Source organism: Mytilus trossulus, chromosome 10 (assembly GCF_036588685.1).
Source record: "Mytilus trossulus isolate FHL-02 chromosome 10, PNRI_Mtr1.1.1.hap1, whole genome shotgun sequence".
In the NCBI taxonomy this organism is placed as follows: Eukaryota; Metazoa; Mollusca; class Bivalvia; order Mytilida; family Mytilidae; genus Mytilus; species Mytilus trossulus.
Window position 1 is genome coordinate 51,330,635 of NC_086382.1, and position 23,042 is coordinate 51,353,676.

Sequence of the window (23,042 nt, forward strand, 5' to 3'; positions counted from 1 at the left end):
GTACGGTAAGCATATATATAATGTACGGTACAACTTCGTTAACAGAGTCATTTCAAATTTATAGAAATTTTAAGACAGATCAACTTATTTACAACTGTTCTGCTCTCAATTTGCTTTATGATATAGACTTCTCACACAAGGAAATCCCGAAATTGCTATTATTATTCTGGGAAACGTAGGTTTGCCTGGCCTGAAACGAATTAAGAACACTAAATCAAATTTCTCTTAGTCAAAATGCGGGTCAAGAACATAACGTTAGTGAAAAAAGTCTTGAAGAATTTGCTTTTTAGCGGGAATATCGTTTTCTGATGCAACGCGTGTGATTGGTTGCACTCTATATAGTTAAAAGTCATAACTGTATCTCATGAGCAGAGTGGCGCAGTGGAAGCGTGCTGGGCCCATAACCCAGAGGTCCGTGGATCGAAACCACGCTCTGCTAATTATTTTTTCTCATTGACGAAAATCTTTTTTCAGGCGACTGTCAGGAAATGATGACAAACGAAATTACAGTCAAAATAAAGTTGATCGTAAAACTATGACTCTATCCTGAAAAATCAACTAATTCAGTATGAAAAATATCACATGTATGTAATAAGTTGGTGAAATCCCTCAATATGTAAACGTTTGAATCCTCAAAGTAGTCATTTATGCAGCTATAATATACATGTGCTACTCATTAATCAACAAAAGTTTAAACAAACCAGATAAAGAATCATGAATACCTATTCGAACGTTCGAAAATAAATGCTCATATTGATGATATATCAGTCCACATATTATATAAACCTATCTTTCGTCACGGAAAGAGGCGGTGGAGATCATGTTGTCGTTTACTTTGACGTTTTTCATGTTTTGCAAGCAAAACTTGTTTTCGAACCTATCCATAACAAGAACACATAGTACTATAACAATAAAGTTTGCCAAAAATTCAGCCGCCCACGTAGGGACTCGAACCCTAGACCCTCAGATTAAAAGTCTGATGCTCTACCGACTGAGCTACGCAGGCTACTTAGAGAACACTCCCAAATTTTGCACATTTATAATTAACAGTTTCTCTCAAAACTTTTTGTTATACCACAGAATAGTTGATATAAAAGACCAGATTTATTTTACAAGTCTACTTAATACGTTTCTATTGTATTATTTGACCCGTTTGCATCGAAATTAAAAGAAAATCAAAACTTATGATCGATGCTTTTCTATATAAATACCATGCAGCTGTGTCCATCGTCAGCTGCTAATAAAATTGCAATCAGACGACATTGTAGAGTCGTTCAAACTTAGGTATAGGGATCACACCTATAACATGTATAAACAAATGATGTCTAGAACAGAAACGATATCAATCCACCTCAAAGGAGCAAAAATTACAATCGCCCACGTAGGGACTCGAACCCTAGACCCTCAGATTAAAAGTCTGATGCTCTACCGACTGAGCTACGCAGGCTGACGATATTGTTGAGAAAACAATATAGTTTATACCTTTCATTTAGCATATAGATAATGTACGGTAAGCATATATATAATGTACGGTACAACTTCGTTAACAGAGTCATTTCAAATTTATAGAAATTTTAAGACAGATCAACTTATTTACAACTGTTCTGCTCTCAATTTGCTTTATGATATAGACTTCTCACACAAGGAAATCCCGAAATTGCTATTATTATTCTGGGAAACGTAGGTTTGCCTGGCCTGAAACGAATTAAGAACACTAAATCAAATTTCTCTTAGTCAAAATGCGGGTCAAGAACATAACGTTAGTGAAAAAAGTCTTGAAGAATTTGCTTTTTAGCGGGAATATCGTTTTCTGATGCAACGCGTGTGATTGGTTGCACTCTATATAGTTAAAAGTCATAACTGTATCTCATGAGCAGAGTGGCGCAGTGGAAGCGTGCTGGGCCCATAACCCAGAGGTCCGTGGATCGAAACCACGCTCTGCTAATTATTTTTTCTCATTGACGAAAATCTTTTTTCAGGCGACTGTCAGGAAATGATGACAAACGAAATTACAGTCAAAATAAAGTTGATCGTAAAACTATGACTCTATCCTGAAAAATCAACTAATTCAGTATGAAAAATATCACATGTATGTAATAAGTTGGTGAAATCCCTCAATATGTAAACGTTTGAATCCTCAAAGTAGTCATTTATGCAGCTATAATATACATGTGCTACTCATTAATCAACAAAAGTTTAAACAAACCAGATAAAGAATCATGAATACCTATTCGAACGTTCGAAAATAAATGCTCATATTGATGATATATCAGTCCACATATTATATAAACCTATCTTTCGTCACGGAAAGAGGCGGTGGAGATCATGTTGTCGTTTACTTTGACGTTTTTCATGTTTTGCAAGCAAAACTTGTTTTCGAACCTATCCATAACAAGAACACATAGTACTATAACAATAAAGTTTGCCAAAAATTCAGCCGCCCACGTAGGGACTCGAACCCTAGACCCTCAGATTAAAAGTCTGATGCTCTACCGACTGAGCTACGCAGGCTACTTAGAGAACACTCCCAAATTTTGCACATTTATAATTAACAGTTTCTCTCAAAACTTTTTGTTATACCACAGAATAGTTGATATAAAAGACCAGATTTATTTTACAAGTCTACTTAATACGTTTCTATTGTATTATTTGACCCGTTTGCATCGAAATTAAAAGAAAATCAAAACTTATGATCGATGCTTTTCTATATAAATACCATGCAGCTGTGTCCATCGTCAGCTGCTAATAAAATTGCAATCAGACGACATTGTAGAGTCGTTCAAACTTAGGTATAGGGATCACACCTATAACATGTATAAACAAATGATGTCTAGAACAGAAACGATATCAATCCACCTCAAAGGAGCAAAAATTACAATCGCCCACGTAGGGACTCGAACCCTAGACCCTCAGATTAAAAGTCTGATGCTCTACCGACTGAGCTACGCAGGCTGACGATATTGTTGAGAAAACAATATAGTTTATACCTTTCATTTAGCATATAGATAATGTACGGTAAGCATATATATAATGTACGGTACAACTTCGTTAACAGAGTCATTTCAAATTTATAGAAATTTTAAGACAGATCAACTTATTTACAACTGTTCTGCTCTCAATTTGCTTTATGATATAGACTTCTCACACAAGGAAATCCCGAAATTGCTATTATTATTCTGGGAAACGTAGGTTTGCCTGGCCTGAAACGAATTAAGAACACTAAATCAAATTTCTCTTAGTCAAAATGCGGGTCAAGAACATAACGTTAGTGAAAAAAGTCTTGAAGAATTTGCTTTTTAGCGGGAATATCGTTTTCTGATGCAACGCGTGTGATTGGTTGCACTCTATATAGTTAAAAGTCATAACTGTATCTCATGAGCAGAGTGGCGCAGTGGAAGCGTGCTGGGCCCATAACCCAGAGGTCCGTGGATCGAAACCACGCTCTGCTAATTATTTTTTCTCATTGACGAAAATCTTTTTTCAGGCGACTGTCAGGAAATGATGACAAACGAAATTACAGTCAAAATAAAGTTGATCGTAAAACTATGACTCTATCCTGAAAAATCAACTAATTCAGTATGAAAAATATCACATGTATGTAATAAGTTGGTGAAATCCCTCAATATGTAAACGTTTGAATCCTCAAAGTAGTCATTTATGCAGCTATAATATACATGTGCTACTCATTAATCAACAAAAGTTTAAACAAACCAGATAAAGAATCATGAATACCTATTCGAACGTTCGAAAATAAATGCTCATATTGATGATATATCAGTCCACATATTATATAAACCTATCTTTCGTCACGGAAAGAGGCGGTGGAGATCATGTTGTCGTTTACTTTGACGTTTTTCATGTTTTGCAAGCAAAACTTGTTTTCGAACCTATCCATAACAAGAACACATAGTACTATAACAATAAAGTTTGCCAAAAATTCAGCCGCCCACGTAGGGACTCGAACCCTAGACCCTCAGATTAAAAGTCTGATGCTCTACCGACTGAGCTACGCAGGCTACTTAGAGAACACTCCCAAATTTTGCACATTTATAATTAACAGTTTCTCTCAAAACTTTTTGTTATACCACAGAATAGTTGATATAAAAGACCAGATTTATTTTACAAGTCTACTTAATACGTTTCTATTGTATTATTTGACCCGTTTGCATCGAAATTAAAAGAAAATCAAAACTTATGATCGATGCTTTTCTATATAAATACCATGCAGCTGTGTCCATCGTCAGCTGCTAATAAAATTGCAATCAGACGACATTGTAGAGTCGTTCAAACTTAGGTATAGGGATCACACCTATAACATGTATAAACAAATGATGTCTAGAACAGAAACGATATCAATCCACCTCAAAGGAGCAAAAATTACAATCGCCCACGTAGGGACTCGAACCCTAGACCCTCAGATTAAAAGTCTGATGCTCTACCGACTGAGCTACGCAGGCTGACGATATTGTTGAGAAAACAATATAGTTTATACCTTTCATTTAGCATATAGATAATGTACGGTAAGCATATATATAATGTACGGTACAACTTCGTTAACAGAGTCATTTCAAATTTATAGAAATTTTAAGACAGATCAACTTATTTACAACTGTTCTGCTCTCAATTTGCTTTATGATATAGACTTCTCACACAAGGAAATCCCGAAATTGCTATTATTATTCTGGGAAACGTAGGTTTGCCTGGCCTGAAACGAATTAAGAACACTAAATCAAATTTCTCTTAGTCAAAATGCGGGTCAAGAACATAACGTTAGTGAAAAAAGTCTTGAAGAATTTGCTTTTTAGCGGGAATATCGTTTTCTGATGCAACGCGTGTGATTGGTTGCACTCTATATAGTTAAAAGTCATAACTGTATCTCATGAGCAGAGTGGCGCAGTGGAAGCGTGCTGGGCCCATAACCCAGAGGTCCGTGGATCGAAACCACGCTCTGCTAATTATTTTTTCTCATTGACGAAAATCTTTTTTCAGGCGACTGTCAGGAAATGATGACAAACGAAATTACAGTCAAAATAAAGTTGATCGTAAAACTATGACTCTATCCTGAAAAATCAACTAATTCAGTATGAAAAATATCACATGTATGTAATAAGTTGGTGAAATCCCTCAATATGTAAACGTTTGAATCCTCAAAGTAGTCATTTATGCAGCTATAATATACATGTGCTACTCATTAATCAACAAAAGTTTAAACAAACCAGATAAAGAATCATGAATACCTATTCGAACGTTCGAAAATAAATGCTCATATTGATGATATATCAGTCCACATATTATATAAACCTATCTTTCGTCACGGAAAGAGGCGGTGGAGATCATGTTGTCGTTTACTTTGACGTTTTTCATGTTTTGCAAGCAAAACTTGTTTTCGAACCTATCCATAACAAGAACACATAGTACTATAACAATAAAGTTTGCCAAAAATTCAGCCGCCCACGTAGGGACTCGAACCCTAGACCCTCAGATTAAAAGTCTGATGCTCTACCGACTGAGCTACGCAGGCTACTTAGAGAACACTCCCAAATTTTGCACATTTATAATTAACAGTTTCTCTCAAAACTTTTTGTTATACCACAGAATAGTTGATATAAAAGACCAGATTTATTTTACAAGTCTACTTAATACGTTTCTATTGTATTATTTGACCCGTTTGCATCGAAATTAAAAGAAAATCAAAACTTATGATCGATGCTTTTCTATATAAATACCATGCAGCTGTGTCCATCGTCAGCTGCTAATAAAATTGCAATCAGACGACATTGTAGAGTCGTTCAAACTTAGGTATAGGGATCACACCTATAACATGTATAAACAAATGATGTCTAGAACAGAAACGATATCAATCCACCTCAAAGGAGCAAAAATTACAATCGCCCACGTAGGGACTCGAACCCTAGACCCTCAGATTAAAAGTCTGATGCTCTACCGACTGAGCTACGCAGGCTGACGATATTGTTGAGAAAACAATATAGTTTATACCTTTCATTTAGCATATAGATAATGTACGGTAAGCATATATATAATGTACGGTACAACTTCGTTAACAGAGTCATTTCAAATTTATAGAAATTTTAAGACAGATCAACTTATTTACAACTGTTCTGCTCTCAATTTGCTTTATGATATAGACTTCTCACACAAGGAAATCCCGAAATTGCTATTATTATTCTGGGAAACGTAGGTTTGCCTGGCCTGAAACGAATTAAGAACACTAAATCAAATTTCTCTTAGTCAAAATGCGGGTCAAGAACATAACGTTAGTGAAAAAAGTCTTGAAGAATTTGCTTTTTAGCGGGAATATCGTTTTCTGATGCAACGCGTGTGATTGGTTGCACTCTATATAGTTAAAAGTCATAACTGTATCTCATGAGCAGAGTGGCGCAGTGGAAGCGTGCTGGGCCCATAACCCAGAGGTCCGTGGATCGAAACCACGCTCTGCTAATTATTTTTTCTCATTGACGAAAATCTTTTTTCAGGCGACTGTCAGGAAATGATGACAAACGAAATTACAGTCAAAATAAAGTTGATCGTAAAACTATGACTCTATCCTGAAAAATCAACTAATTCAGTATGAAAAATATCACATGTATGTAATAAGTTGGTGAAATCCCTCAATATGTAAACGTTTGAATCCTCAAAGTAGTCATTTATGCAGCTATAATATACATGTGCTACTCATTAATCAACAAAAGTTTAAACAAACCAGATAAAGAATCATGAATACCTATTCGAACGTTCGAAAATAAATGCTCATATTGATGATATATCAGTCCACATATTATATAAACCTATCTTTCGTCACGGAAAGAGGCGGTGGAGATCATGTTGTCGTTTACTTTGACGTTTTTCATGTTTTGCAAGCAAAACTTGTTTTCGAACCTATCCATAACAAGAACACATAGTACTATAACAATAAAGTTTGCCAAAAATTCAGCCGCCCACGTAGGGACTCGAACCCTAGACCCTCAGATTAAAAGTCTGATGCTCTACCGACTGAGCTACGCAGGCTACTTAGAGAACACTCCCAAATTTTGCACATTTATAATTAACAGTTTCTCTCAAAACTTTTTGTTATACCACAGAATAGTTGATATAAAAGACCAGATTTATTTTACAAGTCTACTTAATACGTTTCTATTGTATTATTTGACCCGTTTGCATCGAAATTAAAAGAAAATCAAAACTTATGATCGATGCTTTTCTATATAAATACCATGCAGCTGTGTCCATCGTCAGCTGCTAATAAAATTGCAATCAGACGACATTGTAGAGTCGTTCAAACTTAGGTATAGGGATCACACCTATAACATGTATAAACAAATGATGTCTAGAACAGAAACGATATCAATCCACCTCAAAGGAGCAAAAATTACAATCGCCCACGTAGGGACTCGAACCCTAGACCCTCAGATTAAAAGTCTGATGCTCTACCGACTGAGCTACGCAGGCTGACGATATTGTTGAGAAAACAATATAGTTTATACCTTTCATTTAGCATATAGATAATGTACGGTAAGCATATATATAATGTACGGTACAACTTCGTTAACAGAGTCATTTCAAATTTATAGAAATTTTAAGACAGATCAACTTATTTACAACTGTTCTGCTCTCAATTTGCTTTATGATATAGACTTCTCACACAAGGAAATCCCGAAATTGCTATTATTATTCTGGGAAACGTAGGTTTGCCTGGCCTGAAACGAATTAAGAACACTAAATCAAATTTCTCTTAGTCAAAATGCGGGTCAAGAACATAACGTTAGTGAAAAAAGTCTTGAAGAATTTGCTTTTTAGCGGGAATATCGTTTTCTGATGCAACGCGTGTGATTGGTTGCACTCTATATAGTTAAAAGTCATAACTGTATCTCATGAGCAGAGTGGCGCAGTGGAAGCGTGCTGGGCCCATAACCCAGAGGTCCGTGGATCGAAACCACGCTCTGCTAATTATTTTTTCTCATTGACGAAAATCTTTTTTCAGGCGACTGTCAGGAAATGATGACAAACGAAATTACAGTCAAAATAAAGTTGATCGTAAAACTATGACTCTATCCTGAAAAATCAACTAATTCAGTATGAAAAATATCACATGTATGTAATAAGTTGGTGAAATCCCTCAATATGTAAACGTTTGAATCCTCAAAGTAGTCATTTATGCAGCTATAATATACATGTGCTACTCATTAATCAACAAAAGTTTAAACAAACCAGATAAAGAATCATGAATACCTATTCGAACGTTCGAAAATAAATGCTCATATTGATGATATATCAGTCCACATATTATATAAACCTATCTTTCGTCACGGAAAGAGGCGGTGGAGATCATGTTGTCGTTTACTTTGACGTTTTTCATGTTTTGCAAGCAAAACTTGTTTTCGAACCTATCCATAACAAGAACACATAGTACTATAACAATAAAGTTTGCCAAAAATTCAGCCGCCCACGTAGGGACTCGAACCCTAGACCCTCAGATTAAAAGTCTGATGCTCTACCGACTGAGCTACGCAGGCTACTTAGAGAACACTCCCAAATTTTGCACATTTATAATTAACAGTTTCTCTCAAAACTTTTTGTTATACCACAGAATAGTTGATATAAAAGACCAGATTTATTTTACAAGTCTACTTAATACGTTTCTATTGTATTATTTGACCCGTTTGCATCGAAATTAAAAGAAAATCAAAACTTATGATCGATGCTTTTCTATATAAATACCATGCAGCTGTGTCCATCGTCAGCTGCTAATAAAATTGCAATCAGACGACATTGTAGAGTCGTTCAAACTTAGGTATAGGGATCACACCTATAACATGTATAAACAAATGATGTCTAGAACAGAAACGATATCAATCCACCTCAAAGGAGCAAAAATTACAATCGCCCACGTAGGGACTCGAACCCTAGACCCTCAGATTAAAAGTCTGATGCTCTACCGACTGAGCTACGCAGGCTGACGATATTGTTGAGAAAACAATACAGTTTATACCTTTCATTTAGCATATAGATAATGTACGGTAAGCATATATATAATGTACGGTACAACTTCGTTAACAGAGTCATTTCAAATTTATAGAAATTTTAAGACAGATCAACTTATTTACAACTGTTCTGCTCTCAATTTGCTTTATGATATAGACTTCTCACACAAGGAAATCCCGAAATTGCTATTATTATTCTGGGAAACGTAGGTTTGCCTGGCCTGAAACGAATTAAGAACACTAAATCAAATTTCTCTTAGTCAAAATGCGGGTCAAGAACATAACGTTAGTGAAAAAAGTCTTGAAGAATTTGCTTTTTAGCGGGAATATCGTTTTCTGATGCAACGCGTGTGATTGGTTGCACTCTATATAGTTAAAAGTCATAACTGTATCTCATGAGCAGAGTGGCGCAGTGGAAGCGTGCTGGGCCCATAACCCAGAGGTCCGTGGATCGAAACCACGCTCTGCTAATTATTTTTTCTCATTGACGAAAATCTTTTTTCAGGCGACTGTCAGGAAATGATGACAAACGAAATTACAGTCAAAATAAAGTTGATCGTAAAACTATGACTCTATCCTGAAAAATCAACTAATTCAGTATGAAAAATATCACATGTATGTAATAAGTTGGTGAAATCCCTCAATATGTAAACGTTTGAATCCTCAAAGTAGTCATTTATGCAGCTATAATATACATGTGCTACTCATTAATCAACAAAAGTTTAAACAAACCAGATAAAGAATCATGAATACCTATTCGAACGTTCGAAAATAAATGCTCATATTGATGATATATCAGTCCACATATTATATAAACCTATCTTTCGTCACGGAAAGAGGCGGTGGAGATCATGTTGTCGTTTACTTTGACGTTTTTCATGTTTTGCAAGCAAAACTTGTTTTCGAACCTATCCATAACAAGAACACATAGTACTATAACAATAAAGTTTGCCAAAAATTCAGCCGCCCACGTAGGGACTCGAACCCTAGACCCTCAGATTAAAAGTCTGATGCTCTACCGACTGAGCTACGCAGGCTACTTAGAGAACACTCCCAAATTTTGCACATTTATAATTAACAGTTTCTCTCAAAACTTTTTGTTATACCACAGAATAGTTGATATAAAAGACCAGATTTATTTTACAAGTCTACTTAATACGTTTCTATTGTATTATTTGACCCGTTTGCATCGAAATTAAAAGAAAATCAAAACTTATGATCGATGCTTTTCTATATAAATACCATGCTGTCCATCGTCAGCTGCTAATAAAATTGCAATCAGACGACATTGTAGAGTCGTTCAAACTTAGGTATAGGGATCACACCTATAACATGTATAAACAAATGATGTCTAGAACAGAAACGATATCAATCCACCTCAAAGGAGCAAAAATTACAATCGCCCACGTAGGGACTCGAACCCTAGACCCTCAGATTAAAAGTCTGATGCTCTACCGACTGAGCTACGCAGGCTGACGATATTGTTGAGAAAACAATATAGTTTATACCTTTCATTTAGCATATAGATAATGTACGGTAAGCATATATATAATGTACGGTACAACTTCGTTAACAGAGTCATTTCAAATTTATAGAAATTTTAAGACAGATCAACTTATTTACAACTGTTCTGCTCTCAATTTGCTTTATGATATAGACTTCTCACACAAGGAAATCCCGAAATTGCTATTATTATTCTGGGAAACGTAGGTTTGCCTGGCCTGAAACGAATTAAGAACACTAAATCAAATTTCTCTTAGTCAAAATGCGGGTCAAGAACATAACGTTAGTGAAAAAAGTCTTGAAGAATTTGCTTTTTAGCGGGAATATCGTTTTCTGATGCAACGCGTGTGATTGGTTGCACTCTATATAGTTAAAAGTCATAACTGTATCTCATGAGCAGAGTGGCGCAGTGGAAGCGTGCTGGGCCCATAACCCAGAGGTCCGTGGATCGAAACCACGCTCTGCTAATTATTTTTTCTCATTGACGAAAATCTTTTTTCAGGCGACTGTCAGGAAATGATGACAAACGAAATTACAGTCAAAATAAAGTTGATCGTAAAACTATGACTCTATCCTGAAAAATCAACTAATTCAGTATGAAAAATATCACATGTATGTAATAAGTTGGTGAAATCCCTCAATATGTAAACGTTTGAATCCTCAAAGTAGTCATTTATGCAGCTATAATATACATGTGCTACTCATTAATCAACAAAAGTTTAAACAAACCAGATAAAGAATCATGAATACCTATTCGAACGTTCGAAAATAAATGCTCATATTGATGATATATCAGTCCACATATTATATAAACCTATCTTTCGTCACGGAAAGAGGCGGTGGAGATCATGTTGTCGTTTACTTTGACGTTTTTCATGTTTTGCAAGCAAAACTTGTTTTCGAACCTATCCATAACAAGAACACATAGTACTATAACAATAAAGTTTGCCAAAAATTCAGCCGCCCACGTAGGGACTCGAACCCTAGACCCTCAGATTAAAAGTCTGATGCTCTACCGACTGAGCTACGCAGGCTACTTAGAGAACACTCCCAAATTTTGCACATTTATAATTAACAGTTTCTCTCAAAACTTTTTGTTATACCACAGAATAGTTGATATAAAAGACCAGATTTATTTTACAAGTCTACTTAATACGTTTCTATTGTATTATTTGACCCGTTTGCATCGAAATTAAAAGAAAATCAAAACTTATGATCGATGCTTTTCTATATAAATACCATGCAGCTGTGTCCATCGTCAGCTGCTAATAAAATTGCAATCAGACGACATTGTAGAGTCGTTCAAACTTAGGTATAGGGATCACACCTATAACATGTATAAACAAATGATGTCTAGAACAGAAACGATATCAATCCACCTCAAAGGAGCAAAAATTACAATCGCCCACGTAGGGACTCGAACCCTAGACCCTCAGATTAAAAGTCTGATGCTCTACCGACTGAGCTACGCAGGCTGACGATATTGTTGAGAAAACAATATAGTTTATAACTTTCATTTAGCATATAGATAATGTACGGTAAGCATATATATAATGTACGGTACAACTTCGTTAACAGAGTCATTTCAAATTTATAGAAATTTTAAGACAGATCAACTTATTTACAACTGTTCTGCTCTCAATTTGCTTTATGATATAGACTTCTCACACAAGGAAATCCCGAAATTGCTATTATTATTCTGGGAAACGTAGGTTTGCCTGGCCTGAAACGAATTAAGAACACTAAATCAAATTTCTCTTAGTCAAAATGCGGGTCAAGAACATAACGTTAGTGAAAAAAGTCTTGAAGAATTTGCTTTTTAGCGGGAATATCGTTTTCTGATGCAACGCGTGTGATTGGTTGCACTCTATATAGTTAAAAGTCATAACTGTATCTCATGAGCAGAGTGGCGCAGTGGAAGCGTGCTGGGCCCATAACCCAGAGGTCCGTGGATCGAAACCACGCTCTGCTAATTATTTTTTCTCATTGACGAAAATCTTTTTTCAGGCGACTGTCAGGAAATGATGACAAACGAAATTACAGTCAAAATAAAGTTGATCGTAAAACTATGACTCTATCCTGAAAAATCAACTAATTCAGTATGAAAAATATCACATGTATGTAATAAGTTGGTGAAATCCCTCAATATGTAAACGTTTGAATCCTCAAAGTAGTCATTTATGCAGCTATAATATACATGTGCTACTCATTAATCAACAAAAGTTTAAACAAACCAGATAAAGAATCATGAATACCTATTCGAACGTTCGAAAATAAATGCTCATATTGATGATATATCAGTCCACATATTATATAAACCTATCTTTCGTCACGGAAAGAGGCGGTGGAGATCATGTTGTCGTTTACTTTGACGTTTTTCATGTTTTGCAAGCAAAACTTGTTTTCGAACCTATCCATAACAAGAACACATAGTACTATAACAATAAAGTTTGCCAAAAATTCAGCCGCCCACGTAGGGACTCGAACCCTAGACCCTCAGATTAAAAGTCTGATGCTCTACCGACTGAGCTACGCAGGCTACTTAGAGAACACTCCCAAATTTTGCACATTTATAATTAACAGTTTCTCTCAAAACTTTTTGTTATACCACAGAATAGTTGATATAAAAGACCAGATTTATTTTACAAGTCTACTTAATACGTTTCTATTGTATTATTTGACCCGTTTGCATCGAAATTAAAAGAAAATCAAAACTTATGATCGATGCTTTTCTATATAAATACCATGCAGCTGTGTCCATCGTCAGCTGCTAATAAAATTGCAATCAGACGACATTGTAGAGTCGTTCAAACTTAGGTATAGGGATCACACCTATAACATGTATAAACAAATGATGTCTAGAACAGAAACGATATCAATCCACCTCAAAGGAGCAAAAATTACAATCGCCCACGTAGGGACTCGAACCCTAGACCCTCAGATTAAAAGTCTGATGCTCTACCGACTGAGCTACGCAGGCTGACGATATTGTTGAGAAAACAATATAGTTTATACCTTTCATTTAGCATATAGATAATGTACGGTAAGCATATATATAATGTACGGTACAACTTCGTTAACAGAGTCATTTCAAATTTATAGAAATTTTAAGACAGATCAACTTATTTACAACTGTTCTGCTCTCAATTTGCTTTATGATATAGACTTCTCACACAAGGAAATCCCGAAATTGCTATTATTATTCTGGGAAACGTAGGTTTGCCTGGCCTGAAACGAATTAAGAACACTAAATCAAATTTCTCTTAGTCAAAATGCGGGTCAAGAACATAACGTTAGTGAAAAAAGTCTTGAAGAATTTGCTTTTTAGCGGGAATATCGTTTTCTGATGCAACGCGTGTGATTGGTTGCACTCTATATAGTTAAAAGTCATAACTGTATCTCATGAGCAGAGTGGCGCAGTGGAAGCGTGCTGGGCCCATAACCCAGAGGTCCGTGGATCGAAACCACGCTCTGCTAATTATTTTTTCTCATTGACGAAAATCTTTTTTCAGGCGACTGTCAGGAAATGATGACAAACGAAATTACAGTCAAAATAAAGTTGATCGTAAAACTATGACTCTATCCTGAAAAATCAACTAATTCAGTATGAAAAATATCACATGTATGTAATAAGTTGGTGAAATCCCTCAATATGTAAACGTTTGAATCCTCAAAGTAGTCATTTATGCAGCTATAATATACATGTGCTACTCATTAATCAACAAAAGTTTAAACAAACCAGATAAAGAATCATGAATACCTATTCGAACGTTCGAAAATAAATGCTCATATTGATGATATATCAGTCCACATATTATATAAACCTATCTTTCGTCACGGAAAGAGGCGGTGGAGATCATGTTGTCGTTTACTTTGACGTTTTTCATGTTTTGCAAGCAAAACTTGTTTTCGAACCTATCCATAACAAGAACACATAGTACTATAACAATAAAGTTTGCCAAAAATTCAGCCGCCCACGTAGGGACTCGAACCCTAGACCCTCAGATTAAAAGTCTGATGCTCTACCGACTGAGCTACGCAGGCTACTTAGAGAACACTCCCAAATTTTGCACATTTATAATTAACAGTTTCTCTCAAAACTTTTTGTTATACCACAGAATAGTTGATATAAAAGACCAGATTTATTTTACAAGTCTACTTAATACGTTTCTATTGTATTATTTGACCCGTTTGCATCGAAATTAAAAGAAAATCAAAACTTATGATCGATGCTTTTCTATATAAATACCATGCAGCTGTGTCCATCGTCAGCTGCTAATAAAATTGCAATCAGACGACATTGTAGAGTCGTTCAAACTTAGGTATAGGGATCACACCTATAACATGTATAAACAAATGATGTCTAGAACAGAAACGATATCAATCCACCTCAAAGGAGCAAAAATTACAATCGCCCACGTAGGGACTCGAACCCTAGACCCTCAGATTAAAAGTCTGATGCTCTACCGACTGAGCTACGCAGGCTGACGATATTGTTGAGAAAACAATATAGTTTATACCTTTCATTTAGCATATAGATAATGTACGGTAAGCATATATATAATGTACGGTACAACTTCGTTAACAGAGTCATTTCAAATTTATAGAAATTTTAAGACAGATCAACTTATTTACAACTGTTCTGCTCTCAATTTGCTTTATGATATAGACTTCTCACACAAGGAAATCCCGAAATTGCTATTATTATTCTGGGAAACGTAGGTTTGCCTGGCCTGAAACGAATTAAGAACACTAAATCAAATTTCTCTTAGTCAAAATGCGGGTCAAGAACATACCGTTAGTGAAAAAAGTCTTGAAGAATTTGCTTTTTAGCGGGAATATCGTTTTCTGATGCAACGCGTGTGATTGGTTGCACTCTATATAGTTAAAAGTCATAACTGTATCTCATGAGCAGAGTGGCGCAGTGGAAGCGTGCTGGGCCCATAACCCAGAGGTCCGTGGATCGAAACCACGCTCTGCTAATTATTTTTTCTCATTGACGAAAATCTTTTTTCAGGCGACTGTCAGGAAATGATGACAAACGAAATTACAGTCAAAATAAAGTTGATCGTAAAACTATGACTCTATCCTGAAAAATCAACTAATTCAGTATGAAAAATATCACATGTATGTAATAAGTTGGTGAAATCCCTCAATATGTAAACGTTTGAATCCTCAAAGTAGTCATTTATGCAGCTATAATATACATGTGCTACTCATTAATCAACAAAAGTTTAAACAAACCAGATAAAGAATCATGAATACCTATTCGAACGTTCGAAAATAAATGCTCATATTGATGATATATCAGTCCACATATTATATAAACCTATCTTTCGTCACGGAAAGAGGCGGTGGAGATCATGTTGTCGTTTACTTTGACGTTTTTCATGTTTTGCAAGCAAAACTTGTTTTCGAACCTATCCATAACAAGAACACATAGTACTATAACAATAAAGTTTGCCAAAAATTCAGCCGCCCACGTAGGGACTCGAACCCTAGACCCTCAGATTAAAAGTCTGATGCTCTACCGACTGAGCTACGCAGGCTACTTAGAGAACACTCCCAAATTTTGCACATTTATAATTAACAGTTTCTCTCAAAACTTTTTGTTATACCACAGAATAGTTGATATAAAAGACCAGATTTATTTTACAAGTCTACTTAATACGTTTCTATTGTATTATTTGACCCGTTTGCATCGAAATTAAAAGAAAATCAAAACTTATGATCGATGCTTTTCTATATAAATACCATGCAGCTGTGTCCATCGTCAGCTGCTAATAAAATTGCAATCAGACGACATTGTAGAGTCGTTCAAACTTAGGTATAGGGATCACACCTATAACATGTATAAACAAATGATGTCTAGAACAGAAACGATATCAATCCACCTCAAAGGAGCAAAAATTACAATCGCCCACGTAGGGACTCGAACCCTAGACCCTCAGATTAAAAGTCTGATGCTCTACCGACTGAGCTACGCAGGCTGACGATATTGTTGAGAAAACAATATAGTTTATACCTTTCATTTAGCATATAGATAATGTACGGTAAGCATATATATAATGTACGGTACAACTTCGTTAACAGAGTCATTTCAAATTTATAGAAATTTTAAGACAGATCAACTTATTTACAACTGTTCTGCTCTCAATTTGCTTTATGATATAGACTTCTCACACAAGGAAATCCCGAAATTGCTATTATTATTCTGGGAAACGTAGGTTTGCCTGGCCTGAAACGAATTAAGAACACTAAATCAAATTTCTCTTAGTCAAAATGCGGGTCAAGAACATACCGTTAGTGAAAAAAGTCTTGAAGAATTTGCTTTTTAGCGGGAATATCGTTTTCTGATGCAACGCGTGTGATTGGTTGCACTCTATATAGTTAAAAGTCATAACTGTATCTCATGAGCAGAGTGGCGCAGTGGAAGCGTGCTGGGCCCATAACCCAGAGGTCCGTGGATCGAAACCACGCTCTGCTAATTATTTTTTCTCATTGACGAAAATCTTTTTTCAGGCGACTGTCAGGAAATGATGACAAACGAAATTACAGTCAAAATAAAGTTGATCGTAAAACTATGACTCTATCCTGAAAAATCAACTAATTCAGTATGAAAAATATCACATGTATGTAATAAGTTGGTGAAATCCCTCAATATGTAAACGTTTGAATCCTCAAAGTAGTCATTTATGCAGCTATAATATACATGTGCTACTCATTAATCAACAAAAGTTTAAACAAACCAGATAAAGAATCATGAATACCTATTCGAACGTTCGAAAATAAATGCTCATATTGATGATATATCAGTCCACATATTATATAAACCTATCTTTCGTCACGGAAAGAGGCGGTGGAGATCATGTTGTCGTTTACTTTGACGTTTTTCATGTTTTGCAAGCAAAACTTGTTTTCGAACCTATCCATAACAAGAACACATAGTACTATAACAATAAAGTTTGCCAAAAATTCAGCCGCCCACGTAGGGACTCGAACCCTAGACCCTCAGATTAAAAGTCTGATGCTCTACCGACTGAGCTACGCAGGCTACTTAGAGAACACTCCCAAATTTTGCACATTTATAATTAACAGTTTCTCTCAAAACTTTTTGTTATACCACAGAATAGTTGATATAAAAGACCAGATTTATTTTACAAGTCTACTTAATACGTTTCTATTGTATTATTTGACCCGTTTGCATCGAAATTAAAAGAAAATCAAAACTTATGATCGATGCTTTTCTATATAAATACCATGCAGCTGTGTCCATCGTCAGCTGCTAATAAAATTGCAATCAGACGACATTGTAGAGTCGTTCAAACTTAGGTATAGGGATCACACCTATAACATGTATAAACAAATGATGTCTAGAACAGAAACGATATCAATCCACCTCAAAGGAGCAAAAATTACAATCGCCCACGTAGGGACTCGAACCCTAGACCCTCAGATTAAAAGTCTGATGCTCTACCGACTGAGCTACGCAGGCTGACGATATTGTTGAGAAAACAATATAGTTTATACCTTTCATTTAGCATATAGATAATGTACGGTAAGCATATATATAATGTACGGTACAACTTCGTTAACAGAGTCATTTCAAATTTATAGAAATTTTAAGACAGATCAACTTATTTACAACTGTTCTGCTCTCAATTTGCTTTATGATATAGACTTCTCACACAAGGAAATCCCGAAATTGCTATTATTATTCTGGGAAACGTAGGTTTGCCTGGCCTGAAACGAATTAAGAACACTAAATCAAATTTCTCTTAGTCAAAATGCGGGTCAAGAACATAACGTTAGTGAAAAAAGTCTTGAAGAATTTGCTTTTTAGCGGGAATATCGTTTTCTGATGCAACGCGTGTGATTGGTTGCACTCTATATAGTTAAAAGTCATAACTGTATCTCATGAGCAGAGTGGCGCAGTGGAAGCGTGCTGGGCCCATAACCCAGAGGTCCGTGGATCGAAACCACGCTCTGCTAATTATTTTTTCTCATTGACGAAAATCTTTTTTCAGGCGACTGTCAGGAAATGATGACAAACGAAATTACAGTCAAAATAAAGTTGATCGTAAAACTATGACTCTATCCTGAAAAATCAACTAATTCAGTATGAAAAATATCACATGTATGTAATAAGTTGGTGAAATCCCTCAATATGTAAACGTTTGAATCCTCAAAGTAGTCATTTATGCAGCTATAATATACATGTGCTACTCATTAATCAACAAAAGTTTAAACAAACCAGATAAAGAATCATGAATACCTATTCGAACGTTCGAAAATAAATGCTCATATTGATGATATATCAGTCCACATATTATATAAACCTATCTTTCGTCACGGAAAGAGGCGGTGGAGATCATGTTGTCGTTTACTTTGACGTTTTTCATGTTTTGCAAGCAAAACTTGTTTTCGAACCTATCCATAACAAGAACACATAGTACTATAACAATAAAGTTTGCCAAAAATTCAGCCGCCCACGTAGGGACTCGAACCCTAGACCCTCAGATTAAAAGTCTGATGCTCTACCGACTGAGCTACGCAGGCTACTTAGAGAACACTCCCAAATTTTGCACATTTATAATTAACAGTTTCTCTCAAAACTTTTTGTTATACCACAGAATAGTTGATATAAAAGACCAGATTTATTTTACAAGTCTACTTAATACGTTTCTATTGTATTATTTGACCCGTTTGCATCGAAATTAAAAGAAAATCAAAACTTATGATCGATGCTTTTCTATATAAATACCATGCAGCTGTGTCCATCGTCAGCTGCTAATAAAATTGCAATCAGACGACATTGTAGAGTCGTTCAAACTTAGGTATAGGGATCACACCTATAACATGTATAAACAAATGATGTCTAGAACAGAAACGATATCAATCCACCTCAAAGGAGCAAAAATTACAATCGCCCACGTAGGGACTCGAACCCTAGACCCTCAGATTAAAAGTCTGATGCTCTACCGACTGAGCTACGCAGGCTGACGATATTGTTGAGAAAACAATATAGTTTATACCTTTCATTTAGCATATAGATAATGTACGGTAAGCATATATATAATGTACGGTACAACTTCGTTAACAGAGTCATTTCAAATTTATAGAAATTTTAAGACAGATCAACTTATTTACAACTGTTCTGCTCTCAATTTGCTTTATGATATAGACTTCTCACACAAGGAAATCCCGAAATTGCTATTATTATTCTGGGAAACGTAGGTTTGCCTGGCCTGAAACGAATTAAGAACACTAAATCAAATTTCTCTTAGTCAAAATGCGGGTCAAGAACATAACGTTAGTGAAAAAAGTCTTGAAGAATTTGCTTTTTAGCGGGAATATCGTTTTCTGATGCAACGCGTGTGATTGGTTGCACTCTATATAGTTAAAAGTCATAACTGTATCTCATGAGCAGAGTGGCGCAGTGGAAGCGTGCTGGGCCCATAACCCAGAGGTCCGTGGATCGAAACCACGCTCTGCTAATTATTTTTTCTCATTGACGAAAATCTTTTTTCAGGCGACTGTCAGGAAATGATGACAAACGAAATTACAGTCAAAATAAAGTTGATCGTAAAACTATGACTCTATCCTGAAAAATCAACTAATTCAGTATGAAAAATATCACATGTATGTAATAAGTTGGTGAAATCCCTCAATATGTAAACGTTTGAATCCTCAAAGTAGTCATTTATGCAGCTATAATATACATGTGCTACTCATTAATCAACAAAAGTTTAAACAAACCAGATAAAGAATCATGAATACCTATTCGAACGTTCGAAAATAAATGCTCATATTGATGATATATCAGTCCACATATTATATAAACCTATCTTTCGTCACGGAAAGAGGCGGTGGAGATCATGTTGTCGTTTACTTTGACGTTTTTCATGTTTTGCAAGCAAAACTTGTTTTCGAACCTATCCATAACAAGAACACATAGTACTATAACAATAAAGTTTGCCAAAAATTCAGCCGCCCACGTAGGGACTCGAACCCTAGACCCTCAGATTAAAAGTCTGATGCTCTACCGACTGAGCTACGCAGGCTACTTAGAGAACACTCCCAAATTTTGCACATTTATAATTAACAGTTTCTCTCAAAACTTTTTGTTATACCACAGAATAGTTGATATAAAAGACCAGATTTATTTTACAAGTCTACTTAATACGTTTCTATTGTATTATTTGACCCGTTTGCATCGAAATTAAAAGAAAATCAAAACTTATGATCGATGCTTTTCTATATAAATACCATGCAGCTGTGTCCATCGTCAGCTGCTAATAAAATTGCAATCAGACGACATTGTAGAGTCGTTCAAACTTAGGTATAGGGATCACACCTATAACATGTATAAACAAATGATGTCTAGAACAGAAACGATATCAATCCACCTCAAAGGAGCAAAAATTACAATCGCCCACGTAGGGACTCGAACCCTAGACCCTCAGATTAAAAGTCTGATGCTCTACCGACTGAGCTACGCAGGCTGACGATATTGTTGAGAAAACAATATAGTTTATACCTTTCATTTAGCATATAGATAATGTACGGTAAGCATATATATAATGTACGGTACAACTTCGTTAACAGAGTCATTTCAAATTTATAGAAATTTTAAGACAGATCAACTTATTTACAACTGTTCTGCTCTCAATTTGCTTTATGATATAGACTTCTCACACAAGGAAATCCCGAAATTGCTATTATTATTCTGGGAAACGTAGGTTTGCCTGGCCTGAAACGAATTAAGAACACTAAATCAAATTTCTCTTAGTCAAAATGCGGGTCAAGAACATAACGTTAGTGAAAAAAGTCTTGAAGAATTTGCTTTTTAGCGGGAATATCGTTTTCTGATGCAACGCGTGTGATTGGTTGCACTCTATATAGTTAAAAGTCATAACTGTATCTCATGAGCAGAGTGGCGCAGTGGAAGCGTGCTGGGCCCATAACCCAGAGGTCCGTGGATCGAAACCACGCTCTGCTAATTATTTTTTCTCATTGACGAAAATCTTTTTTCAGGCGACTGTCAGGAAATGATGACAAACGAAATTACAGTCAAAATAAAGTTGATCGTAAAACTATGACTCTATCCTGAAAAATCAACTAATTCAGTATGAAAAATATCACATGTATGTAATAAGTTGGTGAAATCCCTCAATATGTAAACGTTTGAATCCTCAAAGTAGTCATTTATGCAGCTATAATATACATGTGCTACTCATTAATCAACAAAAGTTTAAACAAACCAGATAAAGAATCATGAATACCTATTCGAACGTTCGAAAATAAATGCTCATATTGATGATATATCAGTCCACATATTATATAAACCTATCTTTCGTCACGGAAAGAGGCGGTGGAGATCATGTTGTCGTTTACTTTGACGTTTTTCATGTTTTGCAAGCAAAACTTGTTTTCGAACCTATCCATAACAAGAACACATAGTACTATAACAATAAAGTTTGCCAAAAATTCAGCCGCCCACGTAGGGACTCGAACCCTAGACCCTCAGATTAAAAGTCTGATGCTCTACCGACTGAGCTACGCAGGCTACTTAGAGAACACTCCCAAATTTTGCACATTTATAATTAACAGTTTCTCTCAAAACTTTTTGTTATACCACAGAATAGTTGATATAAAAGACCAGATTTATTTTACAAGTCTACTTAATACGTTTCTATTGTATTATTTGACCCGTTTGCATCGAAATTAAAAGAAAATCAAAACTTATGATCGATGCTTTTCTATATAAATACCATGCAGCTGTGTCCATCGTCAGCTGCTAATAAAATTGCAATCAGACGACATTGTAGAGTCGTTCAAACTTAGGTATAGGGATCACACCTATAACATGTATAAACAAATGATGTCTAGAACAGAAACGATATCAATCCACCTCAAAGGAGCAAAAATTACAATCGCCCACGTAGGGACTCGAACCCTAGACCCTCAGATTAAAAGTCTGATGCTCTACCGACTGAGCTACGCAGGCTGACGATATTGTTGAGAAAACAATATAGTTTATACCTTTCATTTAGCATATAGATAATGTACGGTAAGCATATATATAATGTACGGTACAACTTCGTTAACAGAGTCATTTCAAATTTATAGAAATTTTAAGACAGATCAACTTATTTACAACTGTTCTGCTCTCAATTTGCTTTATGATATAGACTTCTCACACAAGGAAATCCCGAAATTGCTATTATTATTCTGGGAAACGTAGGTTTGCCTGGCCTGAAACGAATTAAGAACACTAAATCAAATTTCTCTTAGTCAAAATGCGGGTCAAGAACATAACGTTAGTGAAAAAAGTCTTGAAGAATTTGCTTTTTAGCGGGAATATCGTTTTCTGATGCAACGCGTGTGATTGGTTGCACTCTATATAGTTAAAAGTCATAACTGTATCTCATGAGCAGAGTGGCGCAGTGGAAGCGTGCTGGGCCCATAACCCAGAGGTCCGTGGATCGAAACCACGCTCTGCTAATTATTTTTTCTCATTGACGAAAATCTTTTTTC

General features: G+C 35.7%; 30 non-coding genes across 30 annotated transcripts; all 30 read right to left on the bottom strand.

Annotated features, from left to right (window-relative positions):
* Positions 1-933: 933 nt before the first annotated feature.
* Trnak-uuu (transfer RNA lysine (anticodon UUU)) lies at positions 934-1,006 on the bottom strand. Its single transcript has one exon. It is a non-coding gene; the product is annotated as a tRNA-Lys (tRNA).
* Positions 1,007-1,374: 368 nt separating this feature from the next.
* Trnak-uuu (transfer RNA lysine (anticodon UUU)) lies at positions 1,375-1,447 on the bottom strand. Its single transcript has one exon. It is a non-coding gene; the product is annotated as a tRNA-Lys (tRNA).
* A 991-nt stretch (positions 1,448-2,438) lies between these two features.
* Positions 2,439-2,511, bottom strand: Trnak-uuu (transfer RNA lysine (anticodon UUU)). Its single transcript has one exon. It is a non-coding gene; the product is annotated as a tRNA-Lys (tRNA).
* A 368-nt stretch (positions 2,512-2,879) lies between these two features.
* Positions 2,880-2,952, bottom strand: Trnak-uuu (transfer RNA lysine (anticodon UUU)). The gene has a single exon. It is a non-coding gene; the product is annotated as a tRNA-Lys (tRNA).
* A 991-nt stretch (positions 2,953-3,943) lies between these two features.
* Positions 3,944-4,016, bottom strand: Trnak-uuu (transfer RNA lysine (anticodon UUU)). The gene has a single exon. It is a non-coding gene; the product is annotated as a tRNA-Lys (tRNA).
* A 368-nt stretch (positions 4,017-4,384) lies between these two features.
* Trnak-uuu (transfer RNA lysine (anticodon UUU)) lies at positions 4,385-4,457 on the bottom strand. Its single transcript has one exon. It is a non-coding gene; the product is annotated as a tRNA-Lys (tRNA).
* Positions 4,458-5,448: 991 nt separating this feature from the next.
* Trnak-uuu (transfer RNA lysine (anticodon UUU)) lies at positions 5,449-5,521 on the bottom strand. Its single transcript has one exon. It is a non-coding gene; the product is annotated as a tRNA-Lys (tRNA).
* A 368-nt stretch (positions 5,522-5,889) lies between these two features.
* Positions 5,890-5,962, bottom strand: Trnak-uuu (transfer RNA lysine (anticodon UUU)). The gene has a single exon. It is a non-coding gene; the product is annotated as a tRNA-Lys (tRNA).
* Positions 5,963-6,953: 991 nt separating this feature from the next.
* Positions 6,954-7,026, bottom strand: Trnak-uuu (transfer RNA lysine (anticodon UUU)). Its single transcript has one exon. It is a non-coding gene; the product is annotated as a tRNA-Lys (tRNA).
* A 368-nt stretch (positions 7,027-7,394) lies between these two features.
* Positions 7,395-7,467, bottom strand: Trnak-uuu (transfer RNA lysine (anticodon UUU)). Its single transcript has one exon. It is a non-coding gene; the product is annotated as a tRNA-Lys (tRNA).
* A 991-nt stretch (positions 7,468-8,458) lies between these two features.
* Trnak-uuu (transfer RNA lysine (anticodon UUU)) lies at positions 8,459-8,531 on the bottom strand. Its single transcript has one exon. It is a non-coding gene; the product is annotated as a tRNA-Lys (tRNA).
* Positions 8,532-8,899: 368 nt separating this feature from the next.
* On the bottom strand, positions 8,900-8,972 carry Trnak-uuu (transfer RNA lysine (anticodon UUU)). Its single transcript has one exon. It is a non-coding gene; the product is annotated as a tRNA-Lys (tRNA).
* A 991-nt stretch (positions 8,973-9,963) lies between these two features.
* Trnak-uuu (transfer RNA lysine (anticodon UUU)) lies at positions 9,964-10,036 on the bottom strand. Its single transcript has one exon. It is a non-coding gene; the product is annotated as a tRNA-Lys (tRNA).
* A 363-nt stretch (positions 10,037-10,399) lies between these two features.
* Positions 10,400-10,472, bottom strand: Trnak-uuu (transfer RNA lysine (anticodon UUU)). Its single transcript has one exon. It is a non-coding gene; the product is annotated as a tRNA-Lys (tRNA).
* Positions 10,473-11,463: 991 nt separating this feature from the next.
* Trnak-uuu (transfer RNA lysine (anticodon UUU)) lies at positions 11,464-11,536 on the bottom strand. Its single transcript has one exon. It is a non-coding gene; the product is annotated as a tRNA-Lys (tRNA).
* A 368-nt stretch (positions 11,537-11,904) lies between these two features.
* Trnak-uuu (transfer RNA lysine (anticodon UUU)) lies at positions 11,905-11,977 on the bottom strand. The gene has a single exon. It is a non-coding gene; the product is annotated as a tRNA-Lys (tRNA).
* Positions 11,978-12,968: 991 nt separating this feature from the next.
* Trnak-uuu (transfer RNA lysine (anticodon UUU)) lies at positions 12,969-13,041 on the bottom strand. Its single transcript has one exon. It is a non-coding gene; the product is annotated as a tRNA-Lys (tRNA).
* A 368-nt stretch (positions 13,042-13,409) lies between these two features.
* Positions 13,410-13,482, bottom strand: Trnak-uuu (transfer RNA lysine (anticodon UUU)). The gene has a single exon. It is a non-coding gene; the product is annotated as a tRNA-Lys (tRNA).
* Positions 13,483-14,473: 991 nt separating this feature from the next.
* On the bottom strand, positions 14,474-14,546 carry Trnak-uuu (transfer RNA lysine (anticodon UUU)). The gene has a single exon. It is a non-coding gene; the product is annotated as a tRNA-Lys (tRNA).
* Positions 14,547-14,914: 368 nt separating this feature from the next.
* Trnak-uuu (transfer RNA lysine (anticodon UUU)) lies at positions 14,915-14,987 on the bottom strand. Its single transcript has one exon. It is a non-coding gene; the product is annotated as a tRNA-Lys (tRNA).
* A 991-nt stretch (positions 14,988-15,978) lies between these two features.
* On the bottom strand, positions 15,979-16,051 carry Trnak-uuu (transfer RNA lysine (anticodon UUU)). Its single transcript has one exon. It is a non-coding gene; the product is annotated as a tRNA-Lys (tRNA).
* Positions 16,052-16,419: 368 nt separating this feature from the next.
* Positions 16,420-16,492, bottom strand: Trnak-uuu (transfer RNA lysine (anticodon UUU)). The gene has a single exon. It is a non-coding gene; the product is annotated as a tRNA-Lys (tRNA).
* A 991-nt stretch (positions 16,493-17,483) lies between these two features.
* Trnak-uuu (transfer RNA lysine (anticodon UUU)) lies at positions 17,484-17,556 on the bottom strand. Its single transcript has one exon. It is a non-coding gene; the product is annotated as a tRNA-Lys (tRNA).
* Positions 17,557-17,924: 368 nt separating this feature from the next.
* Trnak-uuu (transfer RNA lysine (anticodon UUU)) lies at positions 17,925-17,997 on the bottom strand. The gene has a single exon. It is a non-coding gene; the product is annotated as a tRNA-Lys (tRNA).
* A 991-nt stretch (positions 17,998-18,988) lies between these two features.
* On the bottom strand, positions 18,989-19,061 carry Trnak-uuu (transfer RNA lysine (anticodon UUU)). The gene has a single exon. It is a non-coding gene; the product is annotated as a tRNA-Lys (tRNA).
* Positions 19,062-19,429: 368 nt separating this feature from the next.
* Positions 19,430-19,502, bottom strand: Trnak-uuu (transfer RNA lysine (anticodon UUU)). Its single transcript has one exon. It is a non-coding gene; the product is annotated as a tRNA-Lys (tRNA).
* A 991-nt stretch (positions 19,503-20,493) lies between these two features.
* Positions 20,494-20,566, bottom strand: Trnak-uuu (transfer RNA lysine (anticodon UUU)). The gene has a single exon. It is a non-coding gene; the product is annotated as a tRNA-Lys (tRNA).
* Positions 20,567-20,934: 368 nt separating this feature from the next.
* Trnak-uuu (transfer RNA lysine (anticodon UUU)) lies at positions 20,935-21,007 on the bottom strand. Its single transcript has one exon. It is a non-coding gene; the product is annotated as a tRNA-Lys (tRNA).
* A 991-nt stretch (positions 21,008-21,998) lies between these two features.
* Trnak-uuu (transfer RNA lysine (anticodon UUU)) lies at positions 21,999-22,071 on the bottom strand. The gene has a single exon. It is a non-coding gene; the product is annotated as a tRNA-Lys (tRNA).
* Positions 22,072-22,439: 368 nt separating this feature from the next.
* On the bottom strand, positions 22,440-22,512 carry Trnak-uuu (transfer RNA lysine (anticodon UUU)). The gene has a single exon. It is a non-coding gene; the product is annotated as a tRNA-Lys (tRNA).
* Between the last annotated feature and the right edge of the window lie 530 nt (positions 22,513-23,042).